Source organism: Lepus europaeus, chromosome 11 (assembly GCF_033115175.1).
Source record: "Lepus europaeus isolate LE1 chromosome 11, mLepTim1.pri, whole genome shotgun sequence".
Classification (NCBI taxonomy): domain Eukaryota; kingdom Metazoa; phylum Chordata; class Mammalia; order Lagomorpha; family Leporidae; genus Lepus; species Lepus europaeus.
Window position 1 is genome coordinate 49,408,616 of NC_084837.1, and position 13,279 is coordinate 49,421,894.

Consider the following 13,279-nt stretch of genomic DNA (forward strand, 5'->3'; position numbering starts at 1 on the left):
TTATGGATGGATAGTACTTGGTTTTGGGGATTTTTTCTGAACAGTGTTGGGTTATATATCACTGTACACATATCCTTGCATGTTTGCGTGATTACTTCTGTAAGAAAGATGTCAAAGGTGAAAGGTTAAATTTCTTGTTCAATTGAGTAAATTTTAATAGATGTTGCCAACTTCCCACTAACAGCAAATTAAAGTTTAATTTTCTCTGTACACTCAAAGACACCGGATATGGAAAAAAAAAAATCTGTAGTTTTTCTTCTCTCTAATGGCACAAAAATAGTATCAACTGGTTAGTTTGATTTGCTTTTACGTTATCAGTCACATGATTGGACAGCTCACGCCTTATCAGAATGTTTCCTTTAAAGGCTATTGGGGAGCTGGCGTTGTGGTGTAGCGGGTAAAGCCGCTGTCTGCAGTGCCGGCATCCCATATGGACACCAGTTCGAGTCCCAGCTACTCCACTTCCGATCCAGCTCTCTGCTATGGCCTGGGAAAGCGTTAGAAGAGGGCCCAAGTCCTTAGGCCCCTGTACCCACGTGGGAGACCTGGAAGAAGCTCCCGTCTCCTGACTTCAGATCGGTGCAGCTCCAGCCATTGCAGCCAACTGGGGAGTGAACCAGTGGTAGAAGACTTCTCTCTTGGGCCGGTGCTGTGGCGCAGCAGGTTAAAGCCCTGGCCTGAAGTGCCAGCATCCCATATGGGTGCCAGTTCTAGTTCCAGCTGCTCCTCTTCTGATCCAGCTCTCTGCTATGGCGTGGGAAAGCAGTAGAAGATGGCCCAAGTGCTTGGGCCCCTGCACCCACGTGAGAGAACTGGAAGAAGCTCCTGGCTCCTGGCTCCTGGCTTCTGGCTTCAGATCGGCGCAGCTCCAGTCGTTGCAGCCATGTGGGGAGTGAACCAGCGGATGGAAGACCTCTCTCTCCATCTCTACCTCTCTCTGAAACTCTGTCTTTCAAATAAATAAAATAAATCTTAAAAAAAAAAAAAGAAGACCTCTCTGTCTCTTCTCCTTCTGTGTAACTCTTTCAAATAAATAAATCAATCTTTAATAAAAAAGGCTACTGGGTTTCTGAGCATACTTCGGAGGATTGCTTAGGTCACCAGTAGCAGAAAGGGCCACCTGGGGTCAAGATGGAACACGCTGAGACCCTGGGAAAGGGGCAGACCATCCTTCCTGTCCCCAGGCTTCCTGTTCCCTCTCTGAACTGAAAGAGGCCCGCCAAGAGGATACCAATCATACTCACCCTGCAAATCACCAAATGGAGCGCATGGGATATCAGATGCTCCACAACCATGAGAATGCCTTGCCTTGCCTCTTCTGTCTGGGTCCCTTGAATTCCTGGAGTCTCTCCTACCCACAAGACACCAAGAATGGCTGGCACAATCAATCTTGTCCTCTTCTTGGCTAGAGCCTGTTTAGTCTCTGTCCAGCCAGGTGATTTCTCTGAAAGTTGAGTTTTCTCCATGTTCTTTTTCCATCTTGTATTTAGAAAGAATTCCCTGAAGTGTGCTACATTTCCTGATTGTGCCATCATCTTTTCCCTCTGGGTTTAAAGCCTCATCCCTTTCCTTTGTATTTCAAAGTCTTCTGACACTGGACTAGAATTGCCCCTCCCACACTTGGATTTGAACGTGACCTTCTACTATACCATCCCTTCCTCCCCTCCATAATCAGTCTCCATTTATGTCTCTCTGTTCCCAACCTTCCCTTCCATTCTGGTTCTATTGCAGTTTCCCTTTGCTAACACCTGCGTCATCACATGCAGCCTGGAACGTTCCTATATATTCCTGCTGACTACTCATCTAGGTTCCAGTAAATCATGCTGATGAAGAGAAACCATTAAAATTTCCCTAAGAAAAAGGCATGTTTACCATTATCTCTCTCCCCCCTTTTTGTCTCTTGGTTACTCATGGTTCAGGAAGCACCCTCCTTGTCCCTGGAACAACTTATCACTCTATTGGAGTAAGTCTGTAACAGAGACCCCTGAATAAATAAGCACACAGTACCCCATTCTGGGAGCAATAGGCAGGAGTGAAAAACAAAAACTGCTGCTAATACTCCACAGGTCTGAGATCAAAGCCTCATAGAAACTAAGCAAGGCTTTCATCTTTGCGTCAGGTCCTATTATTTTCATTGATTTCTGTGCTTATAGTTACATGCTTTCTGAAACACATGCACCTATGACTGCCAGAATGACAGAGGCGTAACGTTAAGCACTCTGCTTTCATTAACAAATTCATATCAAGATTTACTATTTAGTATCATTACTAAGAACATTAGTGTCTTTAAGTATTAAATAATCACATTAAGAAGAAATGAAAAATTTCATGTATTTTCCACAGTGGCTCATTAGTGAGAATATTAGTTCAGAGGCTTAACCAGACTTTGATTCACAATGGCTGAAAACAAGAGAAAAGGGTAGTTCTCTCATTAAAGTTCCATTGGATAGGCTCAGCATTTAGAAGCTGGACTCCTTTTTTTTTTTTTTTTTTTTTTTTTTTTTTTTTTGGACAGGCAGAGTTAGACAGTGAGAGAGAGACAGAGAGAAAGGTCTTCCTTTTCTGTTGGTTCACCCCCTCCCCCAAGTGGCTGCTACGGCTGCTGTGCTGCACTGATCCGGAGCCAGGAGCCAGGTGCTTCTCCTGGTCTCCCATGAGAGTGCAGGGTCCAAGAACCTGGGCCATTCTCCACTGCACTCCCGGGCCACAGCAGAGAGATGGACTGGAAGAGGAGCAACCGGGACAGAATCCGGCGCCCCAACCGGGACTAGAACCCGGGGTGCCAGCACCGCAGGCGGAGGATTGGCCTAGTGAGCCGTGACACCAGCCCGGCTCCTTCTGTCTTGTTTCTTCCTTGCTAGAGCGCATTGTACTTGTTCTCATCGCCAAAACTGACTTGTCCCTGCCACACTCACTTACTAACCAGGCATGCATAACTAATACTTATGTATTGAAATATTGTTTGGTGCCCCCACAAAGGTGTATTACATGTTAATTTTTAAAATTCTATAAAAACCTACTGGGACTAACATTGTGGCATAAACAGTTTAAGCCGCCACCTGCAATGCCTGCAGCCCATATGGGCACTGCTGGTTCAAGTCCCAGCTGTTCCACTTCTGATCCAGATCCCTATTAATGTGCCCAGGAAGGCAACAGAAGATGGCCCAAGTCTCTGGGCCCCTGCACCCATGTAGGAGACCTGGATTAAGTTCCTGGCTCCTGGCTCCTGGCTTCAGTCTGGCCCAGCCTTGACTGTTGGGACCATTTAGGGAGTGAACCAGCAGATGGAAGATATTTCCTCTCTCTCTCTCTCTCTCTCTCTCTCTCTCTCTCCTTACTCCTCCTCCTCCTCTCTCCCTCCATAACTTTGTCTTTCTAATAAATAAAATAAATCTTAAAAAAAAAAAAACCCTGCTTACCCTCCTGCACATGCCAGCCTAAGGAAAGGGGAAAGAAGACACAGAAGCAAGCAGCTTCCTTTGAGGGGTGTGATCTGATTTCTGCTCCCGAGTCACTGGCCAGGCCTTGGCTGTGTGGCCACACCTGGCTAACTGGGAAATATAATTTCTAAGTGAACAGTTAAATGTCCATTTAGACCTCAAATGGTTCTATTACCAACATTCACTAAACCACATACACAACTTTAAGCCTACTATTTGGTTAATATTTTAATAATCATCCCCCCACATCAGTGATAAATCTTCATGGACTTCATCTTTAGGAACCATGTAAAGGTTCTACATAGGGAAGTGCTTCGCTTCTGCCAAACATACAGGTTGTTTCCCATGGAGGATTTTATTAAGAGTACTGCAATTAGCATGCCCTATGTTAACACGTATTTGCTTTTTCAGTTATTTACTTCGGATTTACTCCTACAAGTGAGATCGCTTCAGTGAATTTACCACCTAAACTTTTCAGCAGCAGCAAAGAGAAGAGTCAAAACTGCCCCCCATCACCAGGAATGATTTGGGTTTTCTTAATATTTGCAAATTTGATACATTTAAAATGGAATCTAATGGTAATTTTAAATGTCATTCAATTGTTAGTGTGTTTATTTCATCGTGAATTTTCACAAGTTTCAAATATTTATTAGCTGCTTATTTACTTCGCTTAGGAATGCTTTCTTTTCCCATTTATTATCTTGGGTTTTCTTCATCTGTAAAACTGCATAGCAATAGCACTTCCATGACAGGGTGCGGTAGACTCAAAGAAGAAAATGAATAACAGAAACTGTGTGTCTTCTGCCCCATTTGTTCTGGCTTCCCCTGGACGAATTCTGCAGCCGCGAGCTGAGTCTGAGTGGCAGCTGCAATGCCGTGGTCTGAGAGACCACGCTACGTCATCTCCTTTTCTTCAGGGCACCAATGAGGATCAGAAGTTGCATTGTTCTTTTTTTTAAGATTTTATTTACTTATTTGACAGGTAGAGTTACAGACAGTGAGAGAGAGAGACAAAGAGAAAGGTCTTCCTCCCATTGGTTCACTCCCCAAATGGCCACAAAGGCCGGAGCTGCACCAATCCGAAGCCAGGAGCTTCCTCCTGGTCCTCCCACGTGGGAGCAGGGGCCCAAGCACTTGGGCCATCCTCTACTGCTATCCCAGGCCACAGCAGAGAGCTGGCCTGAAAGAGGAGCAGCCAGGACTAGATCCAGCACCCCTATGGGATGCCGGCGCCACAGACAGAGAATTAGCCTACTGAGCCACAGCGCCAGCCCCAGAAGTTATATTTTTCAATAGCGTACTTAGTTTGGTCTCCCCCCTTCCCAACGGAGGCCCTGGTCTGTCTTCTGTACTGTGTTTCTCTACCACCAAAACAACATCTGGCACACAGCACACGCTGGGTAAATAAATGAAGCTCTTTCTCACACTGCCAGAATCTCTTGACTATGCTGGGAGCTTAGGCACAGTCTGCAGTTACCACTTTTCCAGAGAGAGACATGAAGTCCCCGCACACCCTGCCTCCCACAGCCATGCACACTTGCTCAATCACGCTTCCAGGCTCTTCTTGTCTCTGCTCTGTGTGTCATACTCACAATCCCAACCCAAAGCACCACCACCAATTAATTCCTCCCTGGCATGGCACTGCGCTGGATCTATCCCACATGTGGCACAGCTCTATGGAGGTGCTCAGTCTCTTATTTGGAGTTCAAAGCAAAGAAAGAAGAGAGGAAAGAGGGGGAGAGCCCTGATCTGACTGCCTATAAAATTGTGACCTCATGCAGAAAGGAATGCAACTGCCTGGCTTTCTGGTTGGAATCCCTGGGCTAGCAAAAGGCTGTATTAGTAACAGAGAGCTTTTCATATCTTCTGCCAAGATGATGTGTGACTTTTCTAAGCCAGAGGGTGGAGCAAATAGAGTCCATGGCTCTGCTTCCTAATTCACCACCACTGGTGGGGCAGTGTTTCGAAATCCTCCTTGATTCCAGCAGTCTTCCTGGATCCTGCCTGTCAGAGCATCTTCTTTTAAAAAAGGAAAAGTACACAGTTTGAGAGGGATTCTGGTGGAATGTTAAGAGAGGACAAATATCTCATTTAAATTTATTTTCTTTAGCATGTAGTAAGAGGTATCCTACAGTTTTTCCTTAGGTATTTTATCTTGTTTTACTTATGTTGTTTCAGAATTGTTATTACTGGTTTCAAAAGTATTTTCACATTTAAAAAATTAACTCCACTTTAATAATTATTGCAGTTTATAGGTATAAGAATAACCATATCGAGGTTAGCATTAGGACACAGTGGGTTAGGACACTGCTGGTGATGCCAGCATCCCATATCAGAGTGCTAGTTAAAGTCCCAGCTGCTCCACTTCCAGTCCAGCTCCCTCCTAATGTGTCTGAGAAAGGAGAAGAAGATGATCAAAGTACTTAGGCCTCTGCCATCTGTAGGGGAGTTTCTGGACTCCTGGCTTCTGCTTGGACCAGTCTTAGCTATTGTGGCTTGTAGGGAGTCAATCAGCAGACAGAGGATCTCTCTCTCTCTCTCTTTATCCCCCTTCCCTTCAAATAAATCTTTTCAAAAAATCCTATTGTAGGCCAAATGATTAATTAATTAATTAATTAATGATAAACTACAAATGGAGAGAAGATCCAAATTGTTTTTAGGATTTACATTGAATACTCCCTGATCAGAACTGTCTTCTTGAGGTCCCCAGAGAAAGCATGACCCTAGTTTTCTCAATTCCTGAGCCTCTCTACCCTATTCTCTTCTTGTATCTACTTCTCTTCTCTATGAATGGAATGGAAACCCACCTTAGTAAAACACTTCAAAACTATGACCTGAACATCCTCAACCTCAGGCCTTTCCATCTTGTAATAAGGGAAACACCCCCTTTTCTCACTGTTCCGTTGAAAAGTCTCTAGCAAATTCACAAAAAGACCACATGTTACCTTAGAGTCCCACCAACTACATTTTTACTGACTTGGAGATTTAGCAGTAAGGGAAAGAGCTGTTGGCCAGCCCATCAGCTCTCTTCATACACCCCACCACGTCGCCACGTCCTAATTGTTCATCCAGTGAAGACCTCTATTGTGGGCAACACCCAGTGTGCCTGGAACCAAAACGACAATGGAGTTGTTTCTCCAAACTCTTCTTTAGCTGGCCTGGCATCAACATCTGGGGAACACAGATTTAGAAGCTGAGAACAATTAGGTGCAAAAAGATGTTTACTACAATGAATACGGCACTGATGTGGCAAGTTAACGAAGGCACCCCAGTCTAGGGTATGACAACAAACTGAGTCTCCTTCCAAGTTCCAAAGCTTCCTGTCCTGCTATTGTTTGATTTTACCCAATTCCATGTCAATATTTCTTAACGTTCCTCAGAAATTGATGATCGAAATCTTTATACCAGGATCTTCTTGGTTGTACTGGACATCTAAGATATTTATTATCACTATAATGCTTACAGAAATATTGATTTCTACAACATAGAAAATGTTAGAAACTTGCATGGCATTGAAACCAGGCTCTACAAAACCTATCCTGTACTGGGTAGCATGAAAATAATTGAGGGAACAAATGGTCTTTAACAAAATCATTCTTTCTTACCACAGGAACTCTGCACAGTGACAGATGCTCAAAAGGAATGAAGTCTCTTACATTGATTCACATACAGCACCTCCAGGGATAAGTAAAGGCAAAGTAAGATAACACACAAACGTATGGATTTCTAACCTAACTGCTCATGAAGATGTTCAAGTTTCCAAGGTTCTCAGTTTAGAAGTTTTAAGTTTTAGTACAACAACAAAAGATAGCGGCAGTAAGACCTAGCCTAACGAATTTGGAGGATTCCCATCCAGACAGAACTCTTTTTTGCACAACATTTAAAAAGATATTAAATCTCAGATGTTCCCAGATTATGCCTCAGAAGGGTTCAGAGCAATGGCTTTGATGGTGACAGCTTTGAAAGTGGGCAGATTTTCATTTCTAAGAGAAAATCTGAAACTAGGCTGAGGTAGTGACAGCAAAGAGCAAACATCGTGCAAGAGCCAGTCTGCAAGGTCACTGCCGGGAAGGGCAGTCTCACACGAGCAGCCTTTCTGCCCCCTCTCAGCCACATGGGATGCGTATTGGGTCTGCAATATATCCTCACCAAGAGATAAAGAGCCTTCATAGCTTGCACTGGACTTGTCACTTTGTATGGGAACATCTTTCATGTCAGACTCAAGCCATGTTTCTGTGTTAAGTCTGTGTATGTGATTAGGCTTCTGGCCAACCCTACTTTTGTGTGTGTCCCCTACAGAAAGAGGGCACAGTCCTGGTGCAGCAGCACTAGAGGAGAATATATGGGACAATTTCCCTGCATTTGCTGCTTGCAGTCACAGGGTACCCACGGCTACCCCTGAACCTGAACTGCCAGTCTCTTCTCTGTGTGAGTAAACTTGATCCCAGTTGGTACCTAGTTGCATGGGCTTTCTTTGACAATTCCAATATCAAGACGCACTGGACAGAGTATACCTACTTTTGCATCTGATGTAGGTAAAATGCCACATGCTCAAAAGTCACACCTTAGGAATAGCATGAGGGCAGCCTCATAGGCCTCTTAGAATGAGAACAGAGATGGGCACTGTGATACAGTGGGTTAAGGCTCAGCTTGGGATGCCCATATTCCATATCAGAGTTCCTAGACTGTGTCTTGCCTCCAATTCTGATTCACCTTCATGCTAATCCACACCCTGGGAGGCAGCAGATGAAGGTTCTAGTGGTTGGGTCCCTGCAATCCACATGGGAGACCCAGATGGAGTTCCAGGCTTTGGCCTAAACTAGCCCTGACAGGTCTTTGATAGTGAATCAGTGTGTAAAAGAGTTTCTTTCTCTCTCCCTCTCTCTCCCTTTCCCTCTCTCTCCCTCTCTCCCTCTCTCCCCTCTTCCTCTCTCCCTTCTCTCCCCTCTTCCTCTCTCTCTCCAGATATCTTTCTTGAAAGTGAGAGAGAGATCTTTCTTTTGCTGGTTCACTCCCCAAATGGCCACAAAAGCCAGGGCTCGGCCAGGCCTAAGCCAGGAGCCAGGAAATCCATCCTGGTTCCCCACTTGTGTGTCAGCAGACCAACCACCTGGGTTATTCTCCACTGCCTCCCCAGGCACATTAGCATAAAGTTGGATCAGAACTGGAGTAGCCAGCCCTCAAACCAGCACTCTGATATGGGATGCTAATATTGTAGGAGTCTTAACTCACCCACTAAGCCACAGTGTCAGTCCCTGCTGAGGTGGTTTCATCCAGAAAGATGTGGAGGGAAGACTAGATTTTCTCTTAAATAAGTTTTAGAAACTTATCTGACTTTAATTTGTGAACATGACCTAGCTGGGAGCAAACCATAAACTCAGAGTGGCAGTAGGCCATAGAAGCCCTGTGTTCTAAACACCCATATCAGTGTTTCCCAAAGGCCAGCCCAACAAACGATTATATCAGAATCTACCTTGAGGGACATTTTTTAAATATCAATTTTCAGGCCACATCATGGCGGGATTTAATCTGTCTAGAATTAAACCCAAGCATCTCTATTTTCAACATGTTCACAGCTGGCAAAGCAACTTGGAAAGAAAGGGACAGATCAGAGTGATAGAAATCAGGACCCAGGATTCTGGCCCACCTGCTGCCTGGACACATGTATTTGGTGGGCAATGAGCTATATTCCAGGTAGGATATCATATCAAAGAGCCCTCAGACTGGGTGGCTCAGCGAGGGGCTGAGGCACAGCACTGTGCAGACACTCCAGTTGCAGATGGGCCAGCACAGCCTGCAGAATTGAAAGGTGAACATGCGTTATTATGTTTATTCTTTCTGGGCCAGGACATTATTTTTAAGCAGGTAGAATAATTCTTACTTTACAGTGTTTGGAGCATGGTCCCTGCCACATAGTAGAGTCTAAAAGGAATTTCATAGTTTCTAAAAGGAAATCCTGAATGTAAACTTTACTATTTTACAACACAATATGTTCAAACACCTACCACAGCTTTTCATATCTGGTTAACTTTCCTGCCTACCTTTTTTTTATTATTATTATTTATTTGACAGAGTTATAGACAGTGAGAGAGAGAGAGACAGAGAGAAAGGTCTTCCTTCCATTGGTTCACTCCCCTAATGGCCGCTAGGGCCGGTGCTGCGCCGATCCAAAGCCAGGAGCCTGGTGCTTTCTCCCGGTCTCCCATGCGAGTGCAGGGCCCAAGCACTTGGGCCATCCTCCACTGCCTTTCCGGGCCACAGCAGAGAGCTGGCCTGGAAGAGGAGCAACCGGGACTAGTACCCGGCGCCCTAACCGGGACTAGAACCCAGGGTGCCGGCGCCGCAGGCGGAGGATTAGCCAACTGAGCCATGGCGCTGGCCCCTGCCTACCTTTTAAAGCCCTCTCATACTCAATCACTCTCTCTGCACCAAAGACATTTTTCCACAGCCCTCCACCCACACTCATGCAAGGGAACCCCGAGCACGCCGAGCTCCAGTCCCACCTCACCGCTGTTCGGGTGCCTGTCCTCACCTGAACAGCCCTCACTTCCTCCTTCCCTATATAAACAGCTCATCTGTATTCAACACATACTCTGTGCCAGGCACTGTCCTGGGTGTCTTATGATGTTATTCCTTTCACGAGTCACAATAACCCTCTTTGGTAGCTACTACTATCTTAACCCTTTACCAATGAGTCAAGACGGGCTTTAAAGAAGAGACACATTGTGCGTAAGATGACACGTTTAGTAAGTGGCAGGGCCATGACTTGGTTTCCTTGGTCTCAGTTTTGTCTGTGGTCAAAGCACTTCCTTCTAGCCTCGGTGCTATGCCCTTGGCTGTTGACCCAAGCTGTCTGTCATTCAAGGCTGATCTAACCCTGACTTCCTCCAAGAAGTGAAGGGCAGCTCTAGGCTTCACTGGATCAAAGGCAATACCAAAAAATTTATTTAAGCACATCAAAGTCTGGAAACCAAATAGAGAATCAGCGAGAACACTTCATTATCCCTTGCAAAAGGTACCCTCAGGGCAAAAGGGGAATAGTGAAGCTACTGAATACTTAACTTGAGTCTTTCCCCAGGAAGACATTAGCAGGGGCCTCTTTTTTTAAATCAGTTAGAAGCATGAAAACAAATCGTGATAAATGCTTTAGGAACATCACTAAAAACTTTGGTTTCAACACCATTTTTAGTGCAAAGGGTATTTTAGGATAATAAGTCTCATTCTACCCGATTCTTATCTCCGTATCTTTTCTCTGTGCCTATAACAGAACCTTCTCACTCACACCAGCACACCCAACCTGGACTCCTCAAAGCTTGCAAAGAGGGCTCCAAACTCTAGGTGATGCTCTTAAGAGCTCTAGGTTCATATTTTGACAGAATTTGTCATCATTTATGCCACTCCACCCCAAACTTTATACTCAGTTTCAAAAACTAAAAGACAAAGATGGTTAGATAAATATATACATAAGTTGATACGGTTATACCATCTGCATAGATCTATAAATACATACCTATACCAATTGATCTATCTCTCTATCCAGATACATCTGTGTGCCAGTCACCTAGTGGGTGATTTGACACAGTGTAACAGATATTTATAAAGGGCTTACCATGTTCGGGCTCCTGTAACTAGGCACTAACAATAAAATTAGAATAAGATCTAGTTCCTGTCCCTAAATAGCTTAGAGTCAATATTATGCCCCTAGATGTTACCTCATTTAATCATCAAAGTGACTCTGTCGCACAGTTATTATTTTAAAATATAAAAGACCAGGAACATCCAGAGAAATCAAACAGCTTGCCCAAGGCTATGCAGAGAATAAATGGTAGATGTCTCTGCCCCCGAAATACAAACAGTTCTAGCCTTGATGGGTTGCCTCTGGGTCTGTCCAAGATCTGGTCTCCCACTTTGATCCTGTTTCTAGCAGTTCAATCAACCTATTAATTGCCTTGCCTGAGTCCTTGCCAATAACCTTCTAGGATCCCTGAGTCCTACTGTCTAGGAACGGCAATATGGGTGAGGTGGGAATGCTTTAGGGATTAAGGTTCTCCCTCTAAACTCCAAAGAGAGTTCTGTTGCTGGAGGCCAGGCTTCCAGATGCCTGCTGCTGGGCCCTCAGCTCTGCTTTCTGGGTTCCCCTAGCTCAAGGAGCTGAAGGCCACAATTAGGGGCTCTGACGATCTATCAGAATCCCTGTCTTTCCAGTGGTGACCTCCCTGATGCTTCCAGCTGGACCAGATGAGCCCCATGACCTGTATCCTTGTCCTTTGAATGTCAACCTCTGCCTCACAGCCTGCACACCCTCTTGGGACTCTCAGGCCTGGCTGTGTGTGGTCCAGGTCCTTTACCCCTCCCTGCTGCTTCATCCCAATGTGGCAAATCAACTGATACCTGGCCACACCAGGTATCTATGGTAACAGGAAGTACCATAAATTCATAAATTCATTCAGTCTTCTGGCAGAGCAGTCTATCAGTGAGCAACAGCAGATATAAAATGTCATTTAGAAAAGGGGTTCTGCACCAGAGGAGGGAGGACTGGCAGGGTAGAGGGCATGCCTGAATCAATCTCTCTCTTTCATATACACCTGTGTTCATGTGCATATGCACTGCTTCTCTCTCTCTCTCTCTCTCTCTCTCTCTCTCTCTCTCTCTCTCTCTCTCTCTCTGTTTCTATGCAACTGAAGGCCCAAGCGAGGAGTCCTCACTCAAAGCCACAGTGTGATTTTTCTATGAAGCTAGTGAAATTTACAAGTACTCCTCTTACACATGCTGACCATATGTTTATGGAATACGGGGAGGTGTGAAGGGAAGCCAGCCACAACAGGAAGCATTTCATGGAAGAATTTCTGATAAATTACACAAACAGTAAGGACACAGCTCTATCCGGGACTCCTAAGAGAGGATGCAGCATTAAGCCTGCCAGTTGCCAGGGGAAGCAGCAGAATCCCAGCCACAAAGTGGGAATAAAAATACTACATATCTGTGACATCGCTGGGGTGATTTGGTGAACGGTGTAGATACAGTATGTAGCCTGGGGCTTTACTTTATTCAGTCCTGGACAATCATTCAGGCTCTCTTGAATATGATCCTAACTTGATTCTGCTCAGAAGAAAAGGAGTTAAAAGTCTCCAGGGAAGTGAGTTGAAAAATCTGTCCTAAAGGAATAATGCAGTAAACAGGGAACACCTGATTTTGCTTTTGAAACGAAATCACCAACACAAGGCAAAAACACAGAGTCTGTTTCCTTGTTGATTAAAAGAATTTTTTTGCTAAATTTTTATCTGCTCAGTTGATTAGTAATTGGTTAGTTTTTCTTTATAGTGATAGTTCCAGTGTTCCTTATGGTAATAGCTTCCATTACTGCATTTTATGTTCTTAATTGATTTTGTACTCTGCTATCAGTCTGTTATCTTTCCTGGTGCTGTGGAAAAGCAGTTAGGAATTCCTTTCCATTTGGATTCAGTTGTGACCCTCTCTGTACTGCCCTTTGCCTCTGGAATGTGAAGCCTCCCGTGGGTTGACTTGGGGATATCTGTTTTTAGACATTGTCTCCAACCCCTAGTCCATCCCTCAGAGACGCGCCCTTGGGAGAGCGTGCGATGTCTCACCCTGAGACATGTCTGCCAAAATTCTGGAAGTGATCTTATCCCCATCTGAAAAGCTAGATTCCAACTCCATCTCATCACAAGAGGCTGAGGCTGAGCTTTGCAACAGAGCTGCCTAGGAAAAAACAGGAGGTCCATGGAGAAGCTGCCAAAGGGCTTCGGAAGGTTCAAGGCTGGGATTTTTATTCAGTACTGATGCGGACCCTTCTGCTTTCCTCTGAGGGGGAAAAAAGA